Source organism: Bos indicus, chromosome 13, assembly GCF_029378745.1.
Source record: "Bos indicus isolate NIAB-ARS_2022 breed Sahiwal x Tharparkar chromosome 13, NIAB-ARS_B.indTharparkar_mat_pri_1.0, whole genome shotgun sequence".
Taxonomy (NCBI): Eukaryota; Metazoa; Chordata; class Mammalia; order Artiodactyla; family Bovidae; genus Bos; species Bos indicus.
This window is the reverse complement of record NC_091772.1, coordinates 72989390-73007837: the sequence shown is the minus strand read 5'-3', so window position 1 is coordinate 73007837 and position 18448 is coordinate 72989390. Positions and strand designations below refer to the sequence as shown.

Sequence of the window (18448 nt, the reverse complement as noted above, 5' to 3'; positions counted from 1 at the left end):
TATTCTAAGGTCCTCGATTATTCAGGACAAAGAAATGCTGTTTTATTTTAGATAACACTTCCATGATGAATACTGAAATTTTAAAAACAACAAAATATAGAAATAGAACACATGAGTCCAGCCAGTTAGTATGTTCCTGGGTAGAAAAGTCTAATTATCCTAAAATGCCAACCTTCCCAGATTACTATATAATCTTAATTAAATTCAAATAAGAATACCAATAGGTTTCTTGGATGGGGGAATGAAAAAAATTACGTTAGAGTTCATATGGAATAGTAAGTATTCAAGAAAATTAGCCAAGAAATAAAGAAAAGCATAAAAAGTAAAGAGGGGATTTGTCTTAAAATTTTAAAAAGTTATTATAAAGACATAATAATAAAAAGATACAGAATTAACAGAAGAATAGACAAATAAGTTGTGGGCTAGAATACCAAGTTCAGAAACATACCATAAAGGAACTTATTAATGACAAAGATGGATTTCAATACAAAACAGAAAAGATGGCGTATTTAATAAATGCTGCTGGCCTATCTAGAACAAAGCCTGATCATTACTCCTCAGGATGCACAAACATAAATTCCAAAGGGATTAAAGGTTCAGGATTAAATTAACTAAAACCATATAAGTATTAGAAAAACATGTACTAAAATATTTATGTAACTTTGAGGTGGGGAAATTATTCCTAAACAAGGCAAGAAATTCAAATACTATGAAGAGCAATACAGAAACAAATTAATAAATAATAGATTAGGGAAAACATTTGCAACACATATGGGATCTTTAATATATAAACACATTAAGCGCTCCTACGTGTGGTTGAGAAAAGACAAACAATTCATAGGAATATGGGCAAAGGAAATTCACAGATAAAGAAAACGAAAAGATCAGTTAACATGCAACAATGCTCAATTTCACTAAACAATATACAGAAGTAAGATGCTATTTCCCCATCAGCTTGGCCACAAATGAAACGAGCGATGGAGAGAGAGATGGACAGAAGAGAGAATTCCTAATACTGGTAAAGCTTTAGGGAAATGAAAGTACTCACATATGGCTGGGGAGAACGTAAATTATTACAACTCTTTGTAAAGTAGGATTATATTATCAATCAAAATATAAAGTATGAATACTTTTTAACCCAGCAATACTATTTTTGAAAATATAATCTATAAAAGTAAAAGCACCAGTGAAGATATGTACATGAAAATATTTAACGCAGTAAGATTTTTTAATAGGAAAATATGGTAGTAACTCGAGTATCTGCCAAAGGAGAACTGGTTGAATATATTGTGATACCTCTAGATCTACAGCCCTGAAGTTATTTAAGAGTGAACTGGATTTGTACCTACCCAGGATGTATTATTTAGTGGGAAAAATAAACTGTAAAATAACAAAGTACAATCCCACTTCTGGCAAAACACAATAACCACATACATACATACAATATCCATCTACACGGGAGCTCGGAGAGAGGTATGGAAGGATACACACCAAACTAACTGCCCTGGTTATCTCAGAAGGATGGAAATGGGGAGCAGGAGGAGAGGAGAGATCATAAACTTTCTCTGTATACATCTTCAAATTGTTCAGTTAGTTACAATCAGCACATGCATCTCTAGGGGAAGTCAATGAAGAAAGCAAAAACAACAACAAAGAAATACACACATGAGAGCAGAGACAATGCGTGATAGTAAACTATGTCACACGCTACCCGTTCATCTTTACATGGGACAGTTAACTGTACTTCCTCTCACTTTCTCTTTTGGTCAAATAAAGAACAGGTCTTCCAAACTATCATTTTAACAGCTGGAAGACAATTTATCTAAAAAACATTTCTTTTGGCCATGCCCTGAGGCATGTCGTCTCTTAATTCCCTGATCAAGGATCAAACCCACGCCCTGTGCATTGGAAGCTCCGAGTTTTAACCACTGGACCGCAGGGGAATCCCCTGGAAGACATTTTTAAAAGCTTCATGAGATGGGGAAAAGCTGCACTTTTCCCCCTAAGCATTTATGTGTTTTATTTTAAAGGGGAAATTTTTTTTACTTAAAAAAAAAAAAAAAAAATGCCCCCCTTTAAAAATCTACTGCCCTGCTCAGGTGGTGTGTGGGCTGGTTCCGCACCGTTGACTGTTTTCTGTGGCTACCTGCCCCCAGTTACCTTCCTTCCAAAACCCAAATAAATGTACTCCCAGGCACCTATGTCTGCCGGGAATCAAGGCCCAGTAAACCGCAGCAGCTCTGCTCACAAGGCTCTCTTGGCCTCCAAGCAGATTCTCTGGCTTCGCTATCAAATGGGTCCTGGAATCCAGAGAAGCGAAATGGATTCTTTTGTAACCCATTCTGACAGAAGCAGAAAGGAAGGAGATGGTTTATCCCAGTGGATGAAATGAAAGAGAAAAAAGGAACAGCACTCACAACAAGCTCTTGAAGGCGAGCCACCTAGGTGGAATCGGCCATTTGCAGGTTACCTGGAAGGGTACACTCTGCCCTTACCTGGTGCCATGCTTTGCTTTTAGTTTAATTTTATTTCATTAATTAGAAATCTTTCGCTGAAATAATAATGATACCGCATGTGTCTATAACACTTCGTATTTTACAAAGCACTTTAAGATACTTTATCTTTTTCAATCTTCACAATGGCCCTGGGATCAGATCAGCCTCATTCTCCTTTGGAGATGAAAATGAGGCCCAGAGAAGTTAAGGATCTTTTAAGGTCACACAGCAAGTTGGTGACAGAATGGCAACAGAAACTCTGGTCTCCAAACCCAAGTCCAGTAGGGAGCTCACAACTGAAATCAGAGAGAAAGGGAGCTAACAGGCAAGCCAACGAATGAAAACACTGGCTCTTGGGAGTACCAGATTTTTCCTGCCCCTTATGAAAAAAATTACAGACCAGGAGGACTATTCTATGCCACCTCAGGGAGAAAGTTTGCTCATACACTGGAATCCAGCTACTGAAGAAGACAAGGAAAATCCTTCCTGGGTCCTGTCCTCATTGCCTCCATCTTCTCCCTCTTCTCTCTTGCTTTCCCCTCTAGGCTTTAGCCCCACTGGCCTCCCTGCCTCCAGCCTTTCACCGGTGTTCCCCTCTCTACCTTGAACAGTCTTTCCCACAACGCAGCACCCTTGCGCCCCAGCCCCCTACTCCTGCCTTAGCTCTCAGGATAACCGACTCCTCATCTGGGTTCAAACACCACCATCTCTTGCGGCAAACCTGCCCTGACCACAGTCTCCTCCACACCCCTTACTCGTCCTGGGTATTTCCTAACACCACTATCAGTCCCGTACGCTACATGTGAGGAGGGACCACGGCTGTTTTGTGCAGCGCTCTCCGACTATCACCTTGCCCAGTGCCTAGCAGATACTAGGTGCTCAATAAATACTGGCTGAATACATCAAAGAGTTACTGAAATGAATCAAACGCTCGGCTTAAATGCTACTCTGTCAGGCTTCCACAGCACTATCCCTCTCTTGGGGCACATGATCACACATGTTAAGAGTTTTTCTTCCTATCAGGCTGGGAGCTACTTACAAGTCTCACTTACCCTGGTATTGCCAACAGCACCTTGCCCATAATGCTGAAAACATAAGGGTTCTTAATGATGGATGAATTCACACATCCGTAAAGGAAAATACAAAGGAAAGCTGGGGTCCTTAATCGACGGCAGACCTGGTTTCTCCTCTGCCCAAGGGGAGTGCAACACAGAATCTGAGCACCTCTGAGACACGCAAACAGGGACTCTGCCCAGGGAGAGAATAAAACGAGCTCAACTCCCGAAGCAGTGGGTGTGCGCCTAAGAAGGGGATGGGGGCAAAACCATGGATTGCTAACGGGAACTTACACAGGCGAAAACTTCCCAGTGACTAACTGCAAATGCGGATCAGAGACCTAAAAGATTCATGCGCTTTGACCTCACCAGGCCCTATTTAAAAATCAGAGAACCGAAATCACTGCGTGACGATTTCAGTGTGTTTTTCCGTACTGTCTAGCTTTTCCTTTCCACGGTGGTGGTTTAGTCGTGAAGTCATGTCCCACTCTTGCAACCCCATGGTCTGTACCTGCCAGGCTCCTCTGTGCATGGGATTTCCCAGGCAATAATAATGGAGTGGGTTGCCATTTCCTTCTCCAGGGGATCTTCACGACCCAAGGATTGAACTCATGTCTCCTGCATTGTAGGCAGTCTCCTACGTTGCAGGCAGATTCTTTACTGACTGAGCCACCAGATCCAGCTTATCCTTCCATGAAGGTGTTCTAACTTTCTAATCCGAAGGAAAAAAAAAAAAAGGCCACAATAAGTGTTGTAAAAACAAACCAACAGAAAGCATAGTGGTGATTTTAGACAACAGAATCACCCATCCCTAGGATTCCGTGTCCTCTAAGTTGGGGCTGTTGCACTTCAATGACGAGTTCCTTTCTTTCCTCTGAAACCCTGGGGGATAGGAAGGTGCTGAGGGTGAAGGCTTCAGCAGGTGCGGCTCTCATTTCTCCTTAAGGTAAGTGCTGGCATGGCTCTGGGCATCAGGAAGTGGAGGGGAGCGTGGAGTTTGTAATCAACCCAGCTCAGGATCAGGGCCTCGTCTACCTGCTGCTGATCCGCCGTAATTATTCACTCATCTGCCTGTCCTCACGATGCTCTTGAGAACTGCACCAGACCAGAGGCTGTCTCTTCATCAGCCTGATCCTCGAGGCTCATGCTCTCAGTGCCCACCAGCCCTCAGCACAGTTCACGGACTGGCAGGGCCCACCGCCATACAGTACTAAACACAGGTCCCTGGGACATAGTAAGACTGCATTAGCAACCAAATGCTTCATTATTCGAGTGCCCTGAAGGTCCATTATTCAGTTTGGAAGAGCCAAGTTGAAGGACAGCAATTTCTTGGAAGATTAGAGACTACTTTTACAGTTAGGAGATGCTGGCCTTGTCCAGTCAGAGCAGACGCGTTTATCATCGGCAATTCAGAATCGCTTAGCTCGGCAGCTGAGTGTAACTCCCAAAGAAACCATTCTTTGAAGGGGCAGTACTTACAAGTTTTCATGAGGCGTTTCTGAAAGATTTCCAGGAGGTAGTGAGCTCAGCCTTGGGTCCTGATTGATGACTTGTTTCCGAGAACCTTAGACTTTCCACGTCTGTCTCCACTTAGGAACCCACTCGGCCGCTCGTGAAAGCGCCTGGCTGAGTGGACTGGGGGAGTTCAGCTGCCCATCACGCTCAGAAAGGAACACCTGCCACCAACTTTTCCCTTTGGTCGCTGGGTGGGCCAGGGACCTCTGGTGTCAGGAAAAAGCACCCACTTCAGCTTCTGGCCTCAGCACTTCAGTGGGTGACAGGAAACGGTGCTGGGGCTCGGGTTAAAGAGCCAGCAGGGCGGCCCCAGGGCCATCCTGGTGGGGGCTGGGTGTGTGTGTGTGTGTGTGTGTGTGAAGACTGAGGAATTCAGAGATGACTTCTGGCTCCTCACACAAATGCCATCCTGGGACTGAGGGGCCAGGGGATGTCAGCTCACATCCTAGGATGTCAGCTAATGTTCTCCTTCTAGAAACCATAAAGCAGCTAATCCTGAGCATGTATTACTGAGTCAACTAAGTGTGTTGTGAGCTTTAAGCTGCTTTGTCCTCATGGCACCCCTGCCTGCCTCCTAAGTTGCTTCAGTCATGCCCGATTCTTTGCGACCCCGTGGACTGTAGCCCGCCAGGCGCCTCTGTCCATGGGATTCTCCAGGCAAGAATACTGGAGTGGGTAGCCATTCCCTTCTCCAGGGGATCTTTCCTGAAGATCCAGGGATCGAACCCCCATCTCCTGCACTGCAGGCAAATTCTTCACTGCTGAGCCACCAGGGAAGCCCCGACACCCCCTGAGGTAGATATAATTGTGACCCCACATTTCTGGGAAAAGGAGGGTGGGGAGGAATCTCTCCGAGATGGCTCAACCTCTCATGGAACCCTATGAGAGGTGACAGGGACTGGGGACACCAGCGAGCCGGGGGCCACAAATACAACTGTCCACAGGGGCCAGGGGCCAGGCAGAAGCCCAGGGAACACTAGACAGACTGGGCAAGCATTCACATTCAACAAAAATAAAAACGCAAACCAGGTGCCTTCCTTCCAGGGTATCACCTCCTCCTCAGCACCACCTTAGGAAAGAGACAGACTTTTTAAGCAGCTGAAGTGTCGGGGCCCTGAGGGCTCGAGGTCCTGGGTGAGGTTGGGGCGGAGGCCCGGGCCCTCCCGTTGCCCACACCCCGGGGGCGGCGCCCTGGCGGCAACGGTCCACTTTCAAAGGGCTCAGCTGCTGGGAGGAGATACGCTGCAGCTCTCAGATCTGCCAAGGGGCTTCACGAGCCCTCCAGCTCACCACAGTCTTAATCCAGTCAGTCAGTTCAGTCACTCAGTTGACTTTTTGCGACCCCATGGACTGCAATATGGTCTTAATCCAAAAGGTCTTAAATACCGCATCTTCCTAGGGTTAGGGTCTCTGATAGGCTCTTAAAGAGAAGAAAAACCCTTCAACTGCCAAGACCTGGAGGCTTGGAAACCCAAAGTCCGAGACCTGACAGCTTCTTTTGCTTTTCTTTGTACTTTGGCTCTGGCCAACCTTTCCCTGCAATGCCCACTCCAGTATCCTGGCCTGGAGGATCCCATGGACAGAGGAGCCTGGCGGACTACGGTCCATGAGGTTGCAGAGTCAGACACAACCGAGCGCCGACGCTCATGCCCCGTTTCCCCGCAGCGGTGCGGACTGTGTCGAAGGGAAATGGAGAGGGGAGGGAGATGAATAGAGATTTCCGTCTCCTCTTCTCCCTCTCTTTGGCCAAGCTAGGCAGTGGGACAGCGGGCTTCAAGTTGAAATTGAGTATGATGTGTCTCCTCTGTACCTATGTCCCAAGTTCTCTACCAGGAACGAGGAGACGGGGCCTGCGGTCCAGCGGAAGCAGTGAAGGGGTCACGCCAGCACAGCTCAGGTGCGACTCCCTGGTGGTCAAGAGGTTAGGGTTTGGTCTCTCACAGCTCGGGTAAACATGGAAAGGAGTTCAGGAAAACATGGGAACATACAGTGGAGAGTTACCCTGTCGGTGGAGTCGGGAAATAATGATACTGACCGCCTGGTGTTATGTGAAAGGATGAGCATAACACAGAGCCTGGCTCTCACCAGGAGCTCAAGACTTACTGTTGGTTCTTTTTCCTCCTCGTTCCCCGATATACACGCACATACACTGAGGATTTCTCCTTCCAGAACACAAAATCTGACAAAATTTAAACTCAGCAAGTAACCACAGTGCCTGTTTTGTGTCCTCTTTTAGTTCTCCTAGAGGCACCAGTTTTCACCCACTCCGGGATGCTGAAAACCACAGGCCCTCTGTTCCTCAAGCCCTAAGTGTTCTCCTCAAAGGGGAAAGGGCTTTGGTGGTTTCTTTCAGGCTGAATTTGGGAACACAGCTGACCCTTGAGCAGCACAGGGGTGAGGGGCACCGATCCTCTGGGCAGCTGAAAATCCAAGTGCAACTTTACAGTCGGCCCTCTGTATCCACGTGTCTGCAGCATCCTGGGCTTGCATCCATGGATTCAACCAACTGCGGATCCTGGTTCTGTAGTGTGTTATTTATGGGAAAACATCCGCAGGACAGCCGACCCTCACAGTTCAAAGCCATGTTGTTCAGATGGAGGGCTCATCTAGTTTGGCCCCTCATTTAGGTACAAACGAGGGAACTAAGGTCCAGAGAATAAAACTCCTGCCCAGGGCCCCACAGTTTCCTGGGGTGGCCCTTCTGTTATATAGTGGCTCTTGCTTTTTATTTATTTTTTTCTTTTTTAAAGCTCGAGAATTTCTTCTTTAACTGTGATTTTTCAACTATTTTTACCCGCGAGGAGGGTGAGTGGTGCACACACAGCACCTGCAAGCTTCGTGTCTCCAGCCACCTGAGAACCCTCGGCTTGGCCCCCGCAGGTACGGCCCCCTCCCTTCCTCTCTGCACTGAGTGGCTCCCTTGGTTTAAAATCCTGAGGACAGAACCCAGCAGAGAAAATGCCCAAGGGCTTACCCAGTCTTGTTTATTTTCTAGGAATAAGCAGCACATTTTTTTTTTTTAAAGGAAGCAATTAAAAGATCAGAAAGCCAAAGGTAAAGATTTCTGTCTTGGAGTTTCCTAGGCAGTTCCTGCAGCACTGGGCAGAAGTAATGAGGTAACGTCATGAAATCTAATCATCTCTGTATCTTAAACTGAAAATACCCTCTGCTGCCTCTGAGGGCGGCAGATTATGGGGAATTCTCATCTGCAGAGACATTTCTCTCTAGAATGTTTAAGATTTTGGGGGGTCCCACCTTGGTCATCAGAAAAATAAATTAAAAGTTTTCCCAAATACCAGTTTCTAAGGGAGGATTTATTTCCTTATCTATATTTGGGGAAAGGAGCTGCTTTTAAAGCCCGAGTGACTCCATCCAAGTTCTATGGGAAACAAAGTAAGACAGCATTTGACTGGAGCCCTGTCTGTGAGCCTTGAAGTTCAGACTCTAGCCCTAGGCGGTTTCAGACAAAGCCATGGTTTTCAGAGCAATAACATATCATAATGTAAAAATAGACACTTGGTGACCAACGGGCTGGAAAGCAAACTCTCCGGAGAGCCCTGCCTCCCAGCCTGCTTCTCCCTGGGGGTGGCGGCGGTGGCGGCGGCGGTGGGGAAGAAAGTCCTACTTACGAGAGCAGGAGAGTTCCTTCCAAGTCCAGCGGTCCTCGGTCAGAAGGGAAGGTCGAATTTAAGGAGCCAGCATTCAGGACGCCTCCTTCGGAGGGTAAGCAAGACTAGCAGAGCGAGCCGGCGGGGGCAGGCGGGCTCTCTCGTGCCCCCCTCTCTCTCTCTCTCTCTCCTAAATGAAATGCACTTCGAGGTTTTAGTGGGTGTTTCCCACGTCTCGGGCCAAGTGAGTCCCCATTTGTTGTAACCCAATGCTCGGCTGATGATGTCAACCACTCAGCTCCCTGGTTCAGCTTCCACCTCTCCATCCACAGGAGAGATCTGTTTCCTCCGGACAATGAGCCTCGGGGGCTGTAACTGCATCCCGGGCCTGCACGTTTGCCTAACATCCTTCCTTCCATTTTTGGCCTCAGTGACAAAAGGCTTCCTATCCACTCCTGGGGCCAGGGCTCCCGGAGTAAATCCCTTTGCCTCTTAGTCACTGCTGACCGTGGGCTGATTCAGTTTGCTGTGCCATCGTCCAGCTCACTTCTTGGGTGTATGATTACGCTAGTTAGGGCGGGGGAGCTGCACACCACCACACTCCGTACCATCCCCATCTTTTTTCTTCCTGCTCGATTTTCCAAGCTGTTGAATTTCTCCCGAAAGTTTCCTAGGTGCGTGCTGGACAGAGGGCCCGGGTCTGTCCTTTACTTCGACAGATGGCACATGTCCACGCCGAAGGCTCGGAACGGGCACTGGGCTGTTGCCTGGGAACTGGGCTCTGGTCCCCGACACGCTCCTAACTGAATGAATGACACCACTCACATCACCTCTCTCTTTGGATCTCAGTTTTCTCATCAATAAAATGAGGGTTTTGGTGTCTTCCACTTCTAGAATTCAGTAACGGACGAGCTTAATCAACAAATTCACCATAAGGAACTTTACTACAAAGTGGCTGACCACAGGCTTGAGGGAGGGAGGAACCCTGGAGGGGTCAGAGGCTACTGCTCAAGATGCCTGGTTCAGCTCAGGCTCCTTCAACCCCTTTTCTGGTGGAGCTGAGCAGTTTCTCTGGGAGAAAACCCCCAAGAATTCACTGAACAAGTTCTGGGGGACATGGAAAGAGGCAGCATAAACTACGAGATAAGATAAAGCAGCAAGAGAATTTAACTGTCCTAAGGGACTAACATGAAACAGTCGTGGTTACAAGAGATAAGTAATCGCCTGTGTTTGAAGAGTGCTTGATAAGAAAGACAAATAAAGCCTCTCTGCTTTGGTGTACAGTGGGAAGCAATGTGGCACGTATAGCGATTATGAGCATCAATTTCGGAGCCAGGGATGCAGCTGCTCTGACTCCTATGTGACTTAACTTCTCTGAACCCTTTTTGTTTTTTTTTATTGCAAAATGGGATATGAGGGCCTGCATTTGAGGACACTGAGAATGAAATAACACACGAAAGGGACCTGAAGGTATTTGGCCACGTGAGTGACGATAGATGGAGGCTCTAACTTGTTGTACCCAGTCTCCTTTGAGGACTTCTCTGGGCGTCCAGCGGTGAAGATCCACCTGCCAATGCAGGGAACACAGGTTTGATCCCTGGTCTGGGGAGATCCCATACGTCTAGGGACAACTAAGCCCGTGTGCCACAACTACTGAGCCTACACCCTCGGGCTCGTGTCCCACAACAAGGGAAACTGCCACAATGAGAAGCCTGTGCCCCGCAACGAAGAGCAGGCATCACTAGACAAAGACCGCACACAGCAATGAAGACCCGGCACAGCCAGAAATAAAGAAATGAATAAATTAAAAAGTCTCCTCTGACTCTCACTTGAGGAGAATTAGGTCATTGCTAATCTCCTTTTCCTGGATGGGAAAATGAAACACAGAGAAGCTAAGAGACGTGCCCGAGGGCGTGCGGCTGAAGATGAGAGGCCCAAACTTGGAAATGGAGTCTTTTAACTCCTCCTGAGGTCAGACGCGAGCCACACCACCGCCAGTGCTCCCTCCCAAAACGGTTACTCCACTGAGCCGGGCCCTCAGTTGTAAACGGGATCATCCCCACTGTGGGAAACAGGCAAAGCTTCTTCAAACCAGCGGGTAAGCAGTGGGAGGGAGAGTCTTCCTGGGTTCAGCTGACAGGAAACACTTCGGGCCGCTAGGTAAGAGGGGTGCTTAGCTGCTTTTCTACCAAAATACTGTGTGGCCTGAGGCACGTCAGGGCTTCAGTCGCTCCTCCCCCCAGAGACGCAGAGCTGACTTGCCTTAAAGCCGTTTGGGACTTGGGCCCTATTGGGAAAGAAGCTATTTATAGGTGGGAGGAAGGCTGTGGCAGTGTGTGACTGAACAACAATTTTGATGAATGCTCAGAAAACGCTGATGTTAATCAGAAAAGGTCCCAGCAAACAGAGTGTGTATTAGGAGGGAGCGTGCCACTCTGCAGGCTTTCCCACAGGGTGGTGTGAGACTGCGGGAGAATACGGGGCACACCAGCCTGGTCACCCACAGAGAGCAGCGGTTCACGGACGGAGACCACTTCCTTCTCGCCCCGGACCTTCTGCCTGAGTAGGACCCTGGGCCAGTTAGCTTCTTTGTGCTTTGGTTTCCCAATGGAAAATGAGAATAACAACAGCTTTCCCCCTTCAAAGTTCTTGGGTGATTTATACCACATACTACAAGTTCAAAAATACTTGTAAAAATCAGCTGGCACATCCTAAAGACATCATTTTCTAAGTCTGACTCAGTGTCACCACCCTCTGCCCTGAGCACAACGTGACAATAAATAAGGTCAAGAATGTCAGGAAGCCAGAGAGGAGGGCTGCTGTTTGTCAGGATGAGTAAGGAGCAAAGCCTCGGAGTGCTGGCTGACGTTCTCGCAGATACACTCTGTGTGCAGGGCCCGGAGGCGGGGTGGTGCTCGGCTGGGCCTTTATTCCAGGCATCTGAGTGGGCGTCAGGAAGTGAAGCCAGATCCTGACAGGTCAGTAGACTGACATCACCCTTGGCGCGCTGAAGCACGGTGTGTCACTTGATCGAAAAATACTAGGAAGGCGCTCATTCATAAAAACAAAGACAGCGTTTTCCCCGACAACACGCATTCTGTCACATGAGCCCTGCAGACCGAATAACCGTCCGTCTGTGACAGAAGCCACGAAGAGAGAACTGTGATGGCAGCAGCACAGCCAGTCTGTCCTCTACTGACCACGGCAGGGGACACGCTGCGTGGACCGAGGCCACGCGCTGAGCTGTGAAACCCCCGCTGGATGGCATCCTTACCCAAATCAGCAACAGGAAAGTTATTCACAGTCTCATCCAACGGTTGTGGAAACGCGGACTGGCCGGCCTGCTCAGAGAGCCCCCTGGAGAAAGTGATGGAGCCTGTGCTCCAAGATGGGGCTGCCTGGGCCAGACCTGTCTCCTTGAGACCCTTCCTCTGCTGCCTTCTAAATGTTTCCCTTTAGGAACTCAGTCGATTTCTCCAGCCAGCAGGATTGGCCCCATTTGAGGATAAAGGAAACTGGCAGCTTCGGCACCCGGGGCTGGCCTAAAGGCCCCAGAAGCCCCTTGGCCCCAAAGCTGCCTTTAATTCCCATCCTCTCACCCCTAGTCCTGAAGGGATTTCTCCCGCTGAATTTTCTAAGTACTTGATCTGCTTCTCTCTTAAGAGACTTACCCTTTTCTCCTTCGAGGCATATTTATATCTGGATAGAGCTTATTCTGCTGTAGAATTTGAGCTTCTTAAGCAAAAGCTGTGTCTAGTTTATGAGCATTTTGTACATGTTATAAGATACTTATTAAAATAAGGAAATCCATAAATAACAAAAACCTGTACTGTTTATCGTATATCAGATGACATTCTAACTGCTCTATATAAATTACCTCATTTAATCTCGACAAGGATCCTACGAGGCAGGTGTATTTATTATCTCTACTTGACACAGGACAAAATTCCAGACACAGATCACCTGAGTAACTTATTTAGATGGTAACTGATGGATATCTGTTGAAAGGAGTATGTGAATGAATGAATTCTGGCCACCACTAATTACCCACCCTCTGGGCTTCCCTGGTGGCTCAGACGGTAAAGAATCCACCCGCAATGCAGGAGACATGGATTCGATCCCTGGGTCAAGACGATCTCCTGGAGAAGGGAAAGCCAATCTACTCCGGTATTCTTGCCTGGAGAATCCCCATGGACAAAGAAGCCTGGCAGGCTATAGTCCACGGAGTCACAGAGTTAGGTAAGAGTAAGTAACTAAACACGCACGCACACACCCACCCTCTAGTCCAAACACCTGTTATTAAAACACAATTAACTTTTCACCCAATCCAAGGCCGGTTTCAGCCGTCACGCCGTTTCAAACGCACTTATTCCCTATGCCACACAGCTGTAAGTTCCCCTTTTTTCCCAGACAAATATAATTGAGAAACATATGGCCTGAGATTTAATAAATGAAAGTAGATTTTCTTTGCTTTCAAATTAGAATCATACTTGCTTATTGTTAAAAAAAAAAAATAGGAAAGTAGAAAAGATCAGGGGGAAAAAAAAGGAAAAAAGCAAGGTGACCCATCATTCTATCACTAGGAACAGCCTGTTAACCTCCTGGGGGCACGGACCCAGAAAGAACTGCACCGTCACTCAAAACAGTGTTTGAATTCAGAAACAAGTCATTTGGGGGCGGGGGTGGTTAACTCCACAAAAGACGACAAATGTTTGATATACGAACACCACACTGCCCCTCCCTACCTTTTCCAGCCTTCTTAAAGACCTGCTTCCCCCTAGCAAGAATGGGTTTCAGATGGGGGCAGTTATGGGAGAGGCGCAATCTCCAACTCTTGAGTTAAACAATTTTAGATGTGTTGGCTTTTAGAGCTGAAAAGAGCATGTGGTCTCCTCATTTCTGAGATGGGGAATGCCAGGCCCCAGAAGGCAGGGGTATTTTCTGAGGCTGAGCAGTCTGGTGCTCTAACAGCAGGAAGACCTTCTATTGGTTTGAGGTGTGCTCTCTGTGACACTGCACTGTTGAACATGCATCTGATTGGCCCCACCCTCTTGGTTTTTTTTTAATACTTATTTATTCTTTTCATTTTTGGCTGCACCAGGTCTTAGCTGTGGCATGCGGGATTTTTTATCTTCCTCACAACAAGTGGGATCTTTAGTTGTGGTATATGAAATGTTAGTTGCGGTATGTGGGATCTAGTTCCCTGGCCAGGGATCAATCCTGGGCCCCCTGCTTTGAGAGCAGAGAGTCTTAGCCACTGGACCACGAGGGAGGTCCCCCAACCCTCTTATTTTGGTTAACTGCTACTCAGCCATCAGATCTGATTAAATGTCACTTCCTTCTGGAGGTCTTCCCTCTGAACCACATGAGCTGCCCCATGTTTCAGGGTCTCCAGGCACCTTCTGCCTCTCCTAACTTGTTAACATATGTTATTGTTAACACATGTTACATGTACTGTGGGCACCACAAGGTCAATGACATGTCTTCTTCATTCACTGGTACAGAACAGGAAACCCAACAAATAATTTCTAAACACACACACATATCCCGGATAGTCCAGGCTTGTGTATGTATGTGAAAGTCACTCAGTCCTGTCCGACTCTTTGCAACCTGGTGGATTATAGAGTCCATGGAATTCTCCAGGCCATAATACTGGAGTGGGTAGCCTTTCCCTTCTCCAGGGGATCTTCCCAACCCAGGGATCAAACCCAGGACTCCCACATTGCAGGTGGATTCTTTACCAGCTGAGCTACGAGGGAAGCCCAAGAATACTGGAGTGGGTAGCCTATCCCTTCTCCAGCAGATCTTCCCAACCCAGGGAACGAACCAGGGTCTCCTGCATTGGAGACAGATTCTTTACCAAAAGAGCTATCAGGGAAGCTCTTAATGCAATTCTTTGATGCTTAAAAAAAAAAAAAGTAGCATGTCTTCTAAACTTTAAACCAGGCTTTCCCTCTTGTCAGGTAGAATCATTAGAGAACAAAAAATTTCATTCCAAATAATTTCTAAAAGATGTTCAAGATGACAGAAGATGAAGTCCAGAGCACAAGGACAGAAAAGGCCCCGTGGAAATGTGGGAAGTCCAGGGAAGCTCTGGGGCTGGGGACGGCGGGCATCAAGAGGATTTGGGAAGAGGACTGAAAATTGGGGGACCCACTGAAGCCCCTGTGCCAGTCAGCTGCCCATGACACACCCTCAGCACACTGAGGGTGAGCAAGCTCTGCAGAGACCCAGGCAGACGGGAGGGCTCTTTGAATAAACGGAATGACTGCCTTGGGGTGAGCCAGGGCTTCGAGTAGGAGAGTAGGCATCCTTATTTTAACTTTTAAAGGACCTTCAGTCTCAGGTGCCCGAGAGTAGGATGCACCCTTCAGGATGGTACTCAGAACTTCCAGCAGCTTCCTAGGCAGCGGTAGGGTCTCTGGGGGCAAATAGACAACCAATTCCGGAGGAAATCAAGGCCTCACTCCTAAAAGGAGGCTTTTATTATCGACTATAAATGGCAGAAAGAAAAAACTATCATAGGGCATCTGATGAAAACCAACAACATGACAGAGATTGAAATAAAGAGAAAAACAGACTCCACCATGAGAAAAAAGGTTCAGACAAATGGTAAGCTTTATTTTTAAAAATTTTTATGTCTTCAGAGAGATTCTGAAGATCCTGTGTCCATAAAACATAAAATAAACAGACAAAAACGGGCTCTTAAAAATTAACAACATGAAAACTGAAATTGACAACTAAGGAGAAGGGCTGGAAAATATGAAAAGGAGACCTTTCAAAATATAGGGAAAAAACATTCACAGGACAAAAAAAGGATCTTGATATAGAACAACAATCCAGGAAGTTCGACGTCAGACTAAATAGGAATTCCAGAAAAAGAACAGAATAGAAAGTACAACAGGAAGTTATCTAAGAAATCATGAGGAAAAGTTCTCAGAGACAAAGGGAGGCTGCGTCTTCAAACCGAAAAGCTTAAAAAGCACCAAGAAGATGAAAAAAGACATAGTGTCTTGACCTTTTAGAATTCAAAAAGGAAAAATTGCTACACCTTTGTAGAGAGATTATTTCAATAGAAAAGAATCAAACTGGTATCAGACCTCTTGCCAGCAATGCTGATGCCTGAAGAAAAGGAGCAATGCTTTTCAAGAAAAAAGTTCAAAATGATTTGGGACCTAGAATGTATACTCAGCTAGGCAAAATAAAGACTTTTTCAGAATTGCAAGGACCTAGAACAACTTCACTTGTACAGTGTTTTGTCAGTAAACTTCTGGAGGAGAAATTTACCTAAACAAGGGTTTAAACTAAAAAGTAAGAATTGGAAAAGAAGGATCTAACAAGAGAGGTGAAAGGCATGCTAAAGGATGATGGTGATGACGATTAAGCAAGTGGCTTCAGGGCCTGGCTGACTCTTGAGCCCTGGGGAGCATCAGCCTGATCCAAGCAGGAAGGTGGAAGCTCCAGGGAAATGGACCTCATGGAATTACTTGACAAGCCTGCCAAAAACTATACTCAAAGACTACGGGAAAGTGTGGAAAGACTCAGCATGATGGAACGAGGAAAACTGAGCATATTAAAGCAGAAGCAGTAAGTCCAGAAAAACCATCAGAAAGGAAAAAAAAAAAATAGAATGTTATTGGCTTGGCAGTAAATAATATTTACAGTGCCATAACACTGAAAACACTGAATATGAATTTAACCAAAAAACCATGCTGCAGGGAGGAAAGGGAGAAAAGAATGTGAGCAGGGCTGAGGTGTCTGAACAGAGGCTAAGGCCTCGTGCACCAGCCAAGGAGGTCAACAGGCAAGTTGTCGAAAACTGACAAGTAAAGAGCATCATGGTTGCATGTGGCCCTTGTTTGGATCTGATTTGAAAAATAAATATTTTGAGTTCATCGGAGACCTTTGCTAATAATAATGGATTATTAGTAATTTTATTGTATAATAATGGTAGTACAGTTTTTTTAAGGAGTCCTTATTTTCTTAGAGATATATGCTCGAGTAGTTATTGATGAAATGTCTAGAATTTATGCCCAAATTATCTGTGAGTAGGGGGAAAACGGCCACTAGCACTGATGAAACAAAACTGGTCGTGAACCTTAGGGCTGAGTAATGAGTGGCCCAGGACCATTCACTATACTATTCTATGATAACATGTTTGAAAATTTCCAGAGTAAAAAGATTTACAAGAGAGAGAGATAGCTGTATATTACTTATATATAGGGAGAGAAATTCTAGAACAAACGGCTAACAGGATCAAAACTGTATGCTCTTGGGAGCAAGACAGGAGGGAAGGGAAGAAGGGGTGGGGAACAGGGGAGAGCGTTTTTCTAGTGTAAGTTTATAATGGTATTTGACCTTAAAAAGAACAAAGCAAACCTGTGTGCATGTGCCATTTTGACAAAAATGTTTAAAAAAAGTAATAGAGGGCTTCCCTGTGGCTCAGTGGTAGAGAATCCGCCTGCTAATGCGGGAGACATGGGGAAGATCCCACATGCCATGGGGCAACTCAGCCTGTGAGTCACGACTACTGAGCTTGTGCTCTAGAGTCAGGGAGCTGCAATTACTGAGCCCCCGGCTTCAACTACGGAAGCCCTAGCCTGTGCTCTGCACCAAGAGAAGCCGCACACCACCACTAGAGGAGCCCCGCTTGCCGAAACTAGAGAAAAGCCCTCACAGCAGTGAAGACCCAGCACAGCCAAAAATAAATAAATAAAATAAAATTTAAAAACATTTTAAGTAATAGAGGTAATTTTATTTAGAGAAATGGCAGAAAAATTAAATGGTTATGTCAGGTGAGGGAGTAAGCAGGAGACTGATGCCTTTCTGGACTTGCAGGAACTTTTTTTTTATAATAATTTCATTACTTTGATTTTTTAAAATGTTATCTATTCTTTACCAGTTATTGCCATGAGCATTTTGCAGGGACTTTTGGTAATCTCAACATCTACAAACTGAAGCTGTTTCTCCAGGTGAAGAATCCTCAAGTGGCCAGAGTGAATATCTCCACATGAAATGTAACACCACCAGGATATTGCCGTTTATCTATTATCTGCCATTTGTGAGAGTTTTACATGTGTTATTTCTAATCTTCACAACATCGCTACAAGGCAGGTATTGACATTACCATTTTACAGATAAAAAGACTGAGGCTGCGAGGCACTGGCTCATGGGCTTGAGGTCACACAGTCCACAAGGCCAGGCTTGGGAGACCCTTTCCACTTCCCACCTCTCCTTTATAGCCTGCTGTTCAGTATCATCCAGAAAATACTGCTACATCCATTTTCTCATCAACTCCATGAAACAGGACTATCCTCACCTGACAGATGAAGAAGCTAAAGCTAAGAGAAGTTGGGCAACTTGCCCAAGGATCCCAGGATTCCTGATCCTAGTCCGGTCCTTGCTAGCATTCCTGTCCCCTGCGCCCTCAACAACAAAATGTCAAGATCTTCCTAGGCTCCTCGTGGGCATCTGACATGAGAGCCACAGCAGATGAACGTGGCTGAAGCAGGGATTTTAAGAGAAAGAGAGACTTATTTTTTCCAAAGGAAGTAGAGTAATAAACCGTGGAATGTCCTCAGTTGCTCTAACGGCAGCATTTTGCTCGAGTCCCCAATGGTGCTTTGGAAATGTCAGCCGCCCGCCTGCCTGTCTGCCTGGCACACGGCGGGACAGCTGCTGGCATCGGCAGCCCATGGCAGTTCCGACCACCGCACCGCTCTTCTTAGCTCCAACAGAAGGGAACGAGTCGTATGTGCTTCTGCCCCGAAAACTG

The 18448-nt window shown here is 46.4% G+C and overlaps 1 protein-coding gene across 3 annotated transcripts in view; it reads right to left on the bottom strand.

Moving 5' to 3' along the window:
• Positions 1–18448, bottom strand: part of PKIG (cAMP-dependent protein kinase inhibitor gamma) — an 80172-nt gene that overhangs the window by 25708 nt on the left and 36016 nt on the right. Inside the window, exon 1 of one of the 3 annotated variants that reach the window (XM_019972446.2) lies at positions 8695–8969. The exons of the other annotated variants lie outside the window; for them this stretch is intronic. The gene's annotated coding sequence lies outside the window, so the exon portion shown is untranslated. Of the gene's footprint in view, positions 1–8694; positions 8970–18448 lie in introns of those variants that run through there. 3 annotated transcript variants of the gene reach the window in all.